The 11,101-nt window shown below is 36.4% G+C and overlaps 1 pseudogene; it reads right to left on the bottom strand.

The window, feature by feature from the left end:
• Positions 1-3,325: 3,325 nt before the first annotated feature.
• Positions 3,326-3,959, bottom strand: LOC141502380 (cyclin-dependent kinase 2-interacting protein pseudogene; annotated as a pseudogene).
• Positions 3,960-11,101: the final 7,142 nt, after the last annotated feature.

The following is an 11,101-nucleotide window of genomic DNA, read 5'->3' on the forward strand; positions in this document are numbered from 1 at the left end:
TGAGTACTGGCCTTGGAGTCAGAAGAACAGGAGTTTGAATCTACCCTCAGGCACTGGACATTTACTAACTGTGTGACCTTAGGCAAGTCACTTAACCCTAATTGTCTCACATCCAGGGCCATATCCAGTTGTTCTGATTCATATCTGGTCCCTGGACACAGTTGACTAGGGAGGAGAAAGTGAGGTTTGTGACTTAGCATAGCCCCCCCACACTCCAAGCCAATTCATGTGCTTGCCATGACATCACTGCCCTGATGTCATGATTTTCTTTGATAACAAAGGACAAACATATTTATCATCATCATCGTGCACCAAATGGTGTAACGTTCATACTTTTACAGGGGGAAATTCACAGTAAATCTATACTAGTGAGGAACCTCAAAGTTTCCCTCTCAGACCTAGATTAATCTAATCACAAAATAAACAAGAAACAATTTAAGGAGGTGATTAGAATTTTAGAAAAGTCCAATATGATAGATTTCTGGAGAAACTGAATGGTATATAAAAAAGAATAGAATTACATGACACTCAAACAAAAACTAACTTTGCATTAGTACAGAAAAACCTCACAATCAATACAGAAACATAAAAATATTAACTGCAATAATAATTATATTTAAGAAAGGGTCATGGAGAGAGATTAAAAAAGTAATTAAAATGAAATAGTTTAGGAAGTCAAAGAGGAAATCATAGAAACAATCATTTTATCAAAGAGAATGAGAACAATGAGATAACAAAACAAAATTTATGGGACCCAGCCAAAGCTCTACTGAGGGGAAATTTTATATCTCTACAGGCTTACATCAATAACATAGAAAAAGAGCAGATTAATGAATTGGGCATGCAACTAAGGAAAAGTTATAAAATAATAAAATTAATATTACTTCATTAAACAATAAATTAAAAATCCCCAAAATCAGAGGGAACTAAAATACTGAAAGAAAACCATCAAAATAAGAAATCAAACCAAGAGCTTGTTTTTATGGGGGAGGGGTGGAATTTAAAAGAAAATCTATTGGTTAACTTGATTTAAAAAAAAGAAAGAAAAAAATCGAATTACTAGTGTCAAAAATGAAAAAGGTAAATTCACTATCTATGAAGAGGAAATGAAAGCAACAATTAGGATCTATTTTGCCCAACTGTATACCAATAAATCAGACAACCTAAGTAAAATGGAAAAATATGTACAAAAATATAAAAGCACAGATCAACAGAAGAGGAAATAGGATACTTCATTTCATTTTAGAAAAGAAAATTGAGCAAGCTATCAATGAAATTCCCAGATAAAATCCCTCAGAAAAGATGAATTCACAAGTGAATACTACCAAAAATTTAAAGAACAAATAATTCCAATATGGTATTAAACTATTTGGAAAAGCAGGGGCAAAGGGAAGCCTGCAAAATTCATTTTATGACACAAATATAGTTCAGAGACCAAAACCACAAAGAATCAAAACAAAAAAAATTATAGATCCATTCCCCTAAACAGATATTGTTGCAAAAATATTAAATAAAATACTAGCAAAGAGATTACAGCAATATATATTACTAGGTCTATACACTATGACCATGTGGAATTTATACCAGGAATTCAAAGTTCATTTAATATTAGGAAAACTATCAGATGCATAAGGGATCATATTAGTAATAAAATCAATAGAAATCAAATTATTTTCTTAAGAGAGGCAGAAAAAACTTTTGCCATAATATAGCACCTCTTCCTACTAAAAACATGGGAAAAGAGGAACTTTGCTTAAAATGATATACAATGTCTCCCTAAAACCACTGGTAAGCATTATCTATAATAAGGATAAGCTAAAGTCTTCCCAATAAAATAAGGTATGAAGCAAAAATTTCCATTTATCACCACTGTTATTATCAATTGTACTGGATGTGTTAACTTTGGCAATAAGGGGAAAAAAACAATGGAAGAGATTAGAAGAGGCAATGAGGGAAATAAAAACTATCCAATTAAACACCAAGATGTAAATCTTAAATCAATGATGAGAGTATGAAAAATTTTTTAAAAACCTAAAAAATATAAGTAGAATTTGGTTATATGAAAATATTAACAAAATACATAAACCATTGGTTACTTTGATCAACAAAAAATTAGAAAACCTAATTACTAGTCTCAAAAATGAAAAGGTAAATGTATAACCAATGAAGATGAAATTAAAGCAATGAGTAGGAGTTATTTGACTAACGTAGATGCTAGCAAAACTGACCATCTATGTGAAATGGATGAATACTGAACAAAATATCAACTGTCCATGTTAACAGAAGACAACATAGAATATTCATATAACTTTCTGTCAACAAATGATTTTGAACAAGGTATGAAGGAGTTCTCAGAGAAAAAATCCACAGCACCTGAAGGATTTTAAAGTGAATTCTATCAAACATTTAAAAAGCATTTCATCCCCCTATATTTAGCATGATTGCATATGTAGAACCTATACTATATTGCTTTCTGTCAGGGGGAAAGGGGAGGGAAGAGAAGGAGAAAGAAAAACATAAAAGTCAAAACTGTAAAAAAACGATTTGCAAAAGTTCCTGTTGCATGTTGTAGAAACACAAAAAAAATTTTAAAAACACCATTTCATCTCAATATTACATAAACTATTTTCAAAAATAGGTTAGGAAGGAGTTCTATCACATTCCTTTTATGGCAAAATATGATTTTCATGCCCAAACCAGGTGTGGGAGCAATTACACATTAATACATTGTCAGTAGAGATATGAAATGACACATCCATTTTTTTAAAATCAATTTACTATAGCAGATTTTATTCTCTGTTAGTTGATTAAACTACTTTTCCCAACCCAATTTCTCTTGGTTTTGTTTCTGCAAATGCATTTTAATTTTATGTAATTCAAGATCTATTTTATCTTTTATGAATAATTCTAATCTTCAGTTTAGAATTCTACTTATAATTGTGAAAGGCACCTCCTTTCATTCTCTTGATCTCATACCAGTGTTGTTTTTTTTAAACAGAAAGTTAAGAATGCATTTGAACTTATCATAAAAATAAGAACTGGTAAGTTTTCTGCCAAACATATACAGTAAGTTTTCCTAGTAGTTTTTGTCAAATAAGAAGGGCATGGTTTTAACAGTAGGGACTGAATGACTAGCATCAACCTTCAAAGATACTACAAGGTATAAGAGTGCTGTTAAGCGATTCATAAGGTGAAATAATCAAAGCAACTCATTCTGAATTGAGAAAAAGTGAGTCTGGAAGAAAACATATAGGCCCACATCATAAGAAAGTTTCATTCTAGTATTGGGAGTTTGGGCTTAATAATGAAATGATTTTGGAAAAAATTATAATGCTCGATATCCAGTTTCAAGTAGCATGCTTTCCGCATCAAGCCTGCTGTTCTCAACATAAGGTTGGTATAACCACATAGATAAGTAGCTTAAAATGAGATCCTGGTTTGTAATACTACAATGATGCGTTTGAGGAGTATTTCCTTCTTGTACATTTCTGAAAGTTTATGGGAAACTTCATAGAAATAGGCTGTAGGCCATGTATGGAAAAGAGGTGTTTGATAATTTCCATTTCCACGATGGTAATTTTCTAGTTTACAAATTCCTTTACTGGTGGATGTTAACTTTTCCATTTTTATCTGTATCATAGCCAAGTTTTCCAAAGTGTCATGAAGCTCCTTGCACAGCATCTCAAGTTCTTCATTATATTTTGGATGTACTTTTGAGGATGAAAACCAGAAGCAATACTGTTGCATTCCAATTCTACCTTGTCTTCAGAATGTGCACTGATTTTGATGTTTCCTATTTTGTTTGCAACAGAAAATCCTATATTGCTGAGAGCTTCCCATTTCGATAATAAATTATGCCAATCTGCAGCATTGTCCTTAATTTTTCTTGCACTGACAGATAAGACAGTCCTCTTGGGAGTAACCACGCCAGAGTTCTCCACATCCATAACTTTGGTGCCCAAGATCCAGGACGTAGGCGACACATCCATTTTGAAAAATAATTTAGAATTATGCACAGTGACAAATACTTTCCTAAGCTTTATTGCACTATACTACCAGACAGCCATCAATAAGAAAAAAAAAATTTCCTATATACTCCAAAATATTTATATGAGCATTTTTTTGGGACAGCTATTAATTGGAAACAAAGTAGATGCCCATCCACAATCAAATAAGGAATAAACAAGGCTAAACAAGGAATGAAATATGAATGCCCTGGAGTACTATTCCAATACTGTAAGAAATAATGTGTTTGGGCACTATCCCATCAAGCTATAATGGAAGCTAAGTGGGTGGGCTCCTGTACAGTCTGTACTCATCATCTTTTGTCATGAGTTGGACCCTGGAAGCTACGGATCTCTGAATGCACCCCCCACCACAGTCCAGATAACCCCATAGCAGAAGTGCTGACACTGGCAGTCCCTGGGACTGGAGAAGTAGGAGGCAGCCCATCACAGTCAGTATCAACTCATAGTGACTTCTACTGATGATTATCCTTTGTGGCAAGATGTTCCAAAACCAAATTCACATCTTTGGATCGAGAAGATATTTTACTACTACAAACATTTAACAGGGTTTTCTGCATGTTGTGCTGTCCCCACAAAGACTATTTTACAAAGAAAATGAAGTAATGATAATTAGAATCTTTCCATATGGTGCAATTTGGTTTATGTTCTTTGTCCATTATACAAAGTTAATTACCATAAAACTTGCGATTTCTGTACATAGACTTCATATACATATATGTTTTACTTTTATATTGGCAATTGGGTTGAGAGAGAAATGTGAATAGGTTAAGTGAACTTGAAAATTACTTTGTTATTGCAAGCCCCAGCTGTTGGGAGTACTTGATTTTTTTTTTAAGCCCGAAATCAGAAGTGCTTCTTGTCATTTTTTTGAAATGATAATTTTGGGGTGGAGGTAAATGAAATATATCTTTAGATCAACTCTAGATGTTTTACTATGTTAATCAGTTTAATTAAAATAATTTAAAGGTCAGAGAAACTGGTGAGATTCAATGGTACCCATTCCAGGTTTTGTGAGATTTACTCTTAGTTTTATCACATTCTTCTGAGCTTTTTTTTAGTAATCATGGCAAGAAAAATATCCCAGCCTTATGCTGAACTTAATGAAAAACTATATTGCATTTTAAAATGACCAGGGTTCATTTTATTTTCTGATTCAGATGTAAAATTTTTGATTATTGAAGCAAGATTGTATGTTGAATTCTTTTTCTTTGCCCACTTGAGTAAACTTAAAGGTATTATAGAAAAGTACTCTAATACTATGGGATATTTTACATAACTTTTTATAAACAACAACCTATTCCTAACAGACAGTTAGAAGGCATAAGTGTAAACCTACTGATCTCAAAAAACAAACCAGCCCTGACAGATTTTATTTATAGAAGTGGATCGTATGATGATTTCTGTTGCACAAGATATGCAGGGGTAGACTGTCAACATCTTCATTATTGTCAATATATGGATCAAAGGGAATACACTGTTCTTGTATTTACAATAGAATGATATGTGCACTAATATGTTACTGTATCAAAATGTTTTTCCACGAGAGAGATCATTTTTGTTGTGTAAATTTATTTAATGGAGACCTTAAAAATGATTTCTAGTGATCTCTTGTTTAAAGGCAAGCTAGTTAAAAATCCTAGGATTCATTCTTTCTAACCACTTTAGTGTCATTTTTATTTATAGTAAGTATCATTTTAAAGGATGATACATGGTATTATTGCATTGACATAAGACAGAAAATTAGTGAAAATCATTATTAGGCTTCTGTTTGTTTTGGGTTAAGACAAAACATTTCTAGTATGGTCTTTGTAAATTAATGAATTTTGGGAAAAATCAAGTAAATTGGGTTGATTTTGTGTGGGTGACAGTAATATTTTTGTTTTTGCATGTCTTGTATAAATAGATCCAATCGTCCTTATGTCTTTTTGTGTGTTTGTGTTTGTGTGTGTGTGTGTGTGTGTGTGTGCGCGCGCGCACGCGCGTGCGCACGCTCCCGCGCACACACACCAATGTGTGAGTGTATGTATTGGGAACCTGGGTGTGGCTGGCCCTCTATGGCAATGCCTATCTGGGACTTCCTGTCTGTCTAGGCCTTTGCCTGGGGGTCTGGGGCTTAGGGGATGGGGAATTGGGATGGGTGGGGTCTGTAGAGACTAATAGGGACCAGCCTTGGGGGACACTCCCTCTCCTCCTCATTTGAATGTTTCTTTCTTCTATCCTAGGTCTTAGGACATCCTTTTGGACACCAAGAGAAACTAATTGGGGAGGGGGATGGTCTCCAAGAAAAGTTTGGTTTGGTTAGGGCAGGGGAAGAAAAGGAAGATAAGAAGAAGAAAGGGAGGGGCTGACTAAGGACCAGAGAGGGGGCACTTATCTCCCAGCCCCTTAGGCACTTGCAGGACTCTCAGGCATGGTCAGTCTGGGAGATGGGGGGAAATGGGAGTAAAAAATGGGAAGTATGGAGGGGAAAAGCAAGGAAAGCAGTTAGGGACCTCCCTAACCTCCAACTGCTCCCCACTCCCTTACATCCTCTGGCAGAGATATAGAAGGCTTACACTCAATAGAACTGGAGAGGGGGTGAGTACAGTGAAGGGCAGTGCTTGTATCTCTCAGAATACTGGGGCTGGGCGAAGATAGAGTGGGGATTCTATGACCTCAGGCCCAGAATAGTGGGGAGACCCTCCAGTCATTGCTCTTAGCACCCATCATCCAGCCCTGGTGAGGGGTAGGATCTAGCCCTGACCAGGTTCCCAGAAGTCAGCCTACCCAGGATTGGGGCTGGGGGACAGCAGTTGAGCTCAGCTTGAGGTGGTTGAGGGTGGACCCCTTTGTGGAAACTCTGAGAGGTAGGCTTAGGATGGGGAAGGGGAGCTCTGAGATAAGGTATCTTGAGCTACCCAAAAGGAAGAGCATATAAACTGCAGCAGCAACTGTGAACCACCAGCTCTTGAACAGGCCTTGGACAGTGCACAGCCCCCCAGGGCAGAGGAGGAGAGGGCTGGTCTCAGAAAGGGTGGGGACATAACCGCCTTTTTTCAGGCCAGAGGAGACAAAGAAGGGGGAGAGGCAAGGAGAGACAGGGGTGAACTCAGGTACCAACCTCATGTCTACCCACTTTATTTATGTGTGGAAACACTGTTCTAAATTCTACAAAATGTAAACCTAAGAGGGAACTACAGCTTCTTTTTTGACTCAGTTTCCTCTACCAAATGACTTCATAAATTTCTTTCTAAAATTATTTCAGATTTTGGGCTTTATTCTCCCCAAAACCAGGCACCATGACACTATGAACAGGCACACTAGTGACCCATCTGGATTTGGAGTCACAAAACCTAGACTGGAGTTCTGTTTTATTCATTGTGTGACCACTTGATAGTCACTTAAATTCTCTAAACTTCAATTTTTATATCTGTAAAATGGGGGTGATAATACCTATGCTAAGTAAATTACAGAGTCATTGTAAGGTTCAAATGGTATGTTTGCTAATTCTTTTTCAAGCCATGACATACTATAAAGTGTTTACTATTATTAGAATTCTTATTCATCTCTGTTATTATTTTTTTTGAGTTTACATATTGTGGTATTGACTCTTTTCAATGTTCTTTGTGTAAGGATGGATGTTCACCCATCTGCTGCAGGTTCCATGGATCCATATTTTTTTGCTTACACAGCAGTAGGGTTAGTGACTTGTCCAAATTCACATAGCTAAGTCATTATGTGTCTGAGACCAGATTTGAACTTAGGTACTCCTGACTCCAGGGCTGGTGCTCTATCCACTGTGCCACTTAGCGAACCCTCCATGGATACATCTTAAGAACAATTGTAGGAGAAGAGGCTGTAGGAATTAATACTCCTTATGCTGCCCCCACATGATTTTCAGGTTTTCCCCTAGGTCTCTATATGTTGAAAGCTTTTCAGCCATGCAGCTTAGCGATTAGGACTACTCAGTATGCTATTAAACACACTGTTCTTGAATTTTAATGGATCAAAGTTATGATTAGGAGATGAAGGCAAAAATTTTGTTCCATGACAGTTTTTCTAGATCCAATACAATTTAGTCTTAAATTCTCCAGTAAATACTGAAGTCACTATTTGTAATATGAACATTTGTCATCTGTTCCCTTTTATAAAGTTTTTTGTTTTTTGTTTTTTTGCAAAGCAAATGGGATTAAGTGGCTTGCCCAAGACCACATAGCTAGGTAATTATTAAGTGTCTGAGGTCAGATTTGAACTCACGTACTCCTGACTCCAGGGCCAGTGCGGTATCCACTGCACCACCTAGCCACTCCCATCTCTTGACTTTTGAAAAGTAGTGAGATTCTGATGGATAATTTCAGTCACCAGTTCAAGTTTTGCTAAGTATTTATTAGATTTTCATGTTTTCCAATCTGCATTGCAGTGTGGCTCAGTTTCATTTCCTTCTGTATTGTTGTGCTGACTGATAAATCTGGGTTTATTAAGGACAATCTTTCTATAATTTTTGCTGGCAATGAACTGATGTGAGATTTTCATCAGAAATGGCCTCCATTTCTTTTTGTAAATTTTATTTATTTAAAGCACTGGGGTTAAGTGACTTGCCCAAGGTCACACAGCTAGGTGTTAAGTGTCTGGGGTCAAATTTGACCTCCAGTCCTTCTGACTCCAGTGTCAATCTACTGCACCACCTAGATGACCTGGATGGCCTCCATTTTTAAAGACAAAGGCTTATGATGAGCATGTGTTCAATGGATCCCTGTACAAACATTATTGGTTGAATGTATGTGGAATATCATCTTTGGAGTACCTTTGGGTTTCATTGTTGGTCTTTGCTATTTTATAGGATTCTTCCAAAGTCTGACCACTTTCAGTTAAATGGGACAAATCCTGGGGTTAGTATCTATTTACTTTTTGTAACTTCCTTTTACTATTTCTAAATGAAGTGTGCCATCTTTTCTGTTTCAAAAGTAGTTCTGTTGGTTTTAAACTTGTATAAAATGTACTTTAACAACAACCTTCAATCCTCTCCCTTTTTTTTACTGATGATCTCTGTTTCATGATTAGCTAGATTTTGGTTAGGATATTTTCCAAGTCTTTTCTTTTTTGTAAATAGAGGAGTAGGTCTATTACCACCAGGCCATATCTAAGAAGGTGGCTATTTTAAGAACATCAACTGGTAGGGGAAATGGGAAGCAGGAAATACTCCCCTTGATTTGGCAGAGGGTTCCAAGGAATGGGTGGATGACTCTGGGAGTCAGAGGCCTGGTTATAGCTGATCCAATATTTGGTGGTTCAGATCATATAAAACATGAACTATTTGGAGCTCCAGCTTAAAAAGGTCTCTAAGCCTGCTTAGGAGACACCTCAGACTTTTGTTTAACCAGGTAGACTCCTTAAGGAGCAGACAGTAGGGATTTTCACCAAATCCAAGGCCTTAGTCTGTAACCAGGAACTACCTCCTGAGTTTAGTTTCCATATTAGTTTGTACTGGGGATATCTCCTCCATTAAGAAAGGGTTCAGTTGGTTTCTTTAAAGGGCCTCAATAAAAAAATTTTAAGTTAGGCGTTAGCTACTCCTACCACTGTGAATTTGCAAAAGCTGGAATACTTAAAAAATAAACACATAAGTATATAGAGGACTATCTACATTGTTATACAGCACCCTTGGAGCAGGACTGGGACTTTTGCCAGTGGCACAGACTGTAAATTCATATTCCAGCTTCTGGAGTTTACCCTTTCAAATTTCTTTATGCATACACCTGGTAAATGTGCTCCAGATGCAGCAGATGCCAGCCATGCTGAAATGGAAACATCTGGGAAGGGGAATCTGGGTTGCTTAAGACAGCCACAGGTCTTGGTGAAGTAATGGGAAGGCAATCAATATCAAAGCCTTCATTGTGAGAATCCTGTAACTGGGTCTAGCAAAATCACACATATATCCTTCCCAGCCCACCAACCTTTCCATGCTTTAGATCATACAAATTCAAGAGATTTCACTCCAATTCAATGAGAATAGAAGAAAGGGGTTTTTTTTTCTCTTTTTTCTTTTTTCTGCAAGGCAAATGGGGTTAAGTGGCTTGCCCAAGGCCACACAGCTAGGTAATTATTAAGTGTCTGAGACCGGATTTGAACCGAGGTATTCTTAACTGCAGGGCCAGTGCTTTATCCACTGTGCCACTGCACCACGTAGCCACCCCAGAAGAAAGGCTTTTACCCACATTATTTCATTTCAGTTTATTCAGCAACTGAACATACTATTACCCTCCTAGTTAGTTTTACTACAAAGTTATAATAATCTCTCTTTTGATTTTCAGAATTTCTAATTTGATTTTTAATTGAATTTTAATTTGTTCATTGTCTAGATTTATTAGTTGCATGACCAATTTTTTAGTTGCATGGTCTTCTTTCTCTGTTTTATTTCATATAGGCATTTAGAGGTATGAAATTTTTCCTCAGATTTGCTTTGGATGCATTTCATTAGTTTTGGTATGTTGCCTCATTATTTAATTCTCTTTGATGAAATTATATTTCTTTCTTTCATCGGAAGAGGAAATGACATGCACAATCAGTTGAGTTTAGATATTTATATTACTATACAGCTGAATGGGAGGAGAATGGGGAAATGAAAGGAAGGACAAGCTGATAGGAAGGAGAGCAAAAGCAAGAGGGAAATGGAAAAAGAAAAAGAGGGACTGATAGAAGGGAAGGAGGTGTTGGTTAGAAGCACAACACTAATGAGAAGGGAATAGGTGAAAGGAGAGAAAAGCATAAATTGGTGATGGGGGGAATAGGATAGAGGGAAATCGAGTTAGCAATCATAACTGTAAATGTGAATGGAAAACTATGTGCTTCCCATAAGCAGATAGCCCTGTGGATTGAAAACCAGAATCCTACAATATGTTGTTTACAAGGAAGATATCTGAAGCAGAGAGATACACACAGAGTAAAGGTAAAAGCAGACTATAATATGATTCAGTTGAAGTAAAAGTATAGGTAGCAATCCTGATCTAAGACAAGGCAAAATAAAAGTAGATGTGATTAAAAGAGATAGGAGGAAACTGCATCTTTTAAAAATTATTTCATTTTATTTTTTTATT

This window comes from Macrotis lagotis, chromosome X, assembly GCF_037893015.1.
Source record: "Macrotis lagotis isolate mMagLag1 chromosome X, bilby.v1.9.chrom.fasta, whole genome shotgun sequence".
Classification (NCBI taxonomy): Eukaryota; Metazoa; Chordata; class Mammalia; order Peramelemorphia; family Peramelidae; genus Macrotis; species Macrotis lagotis.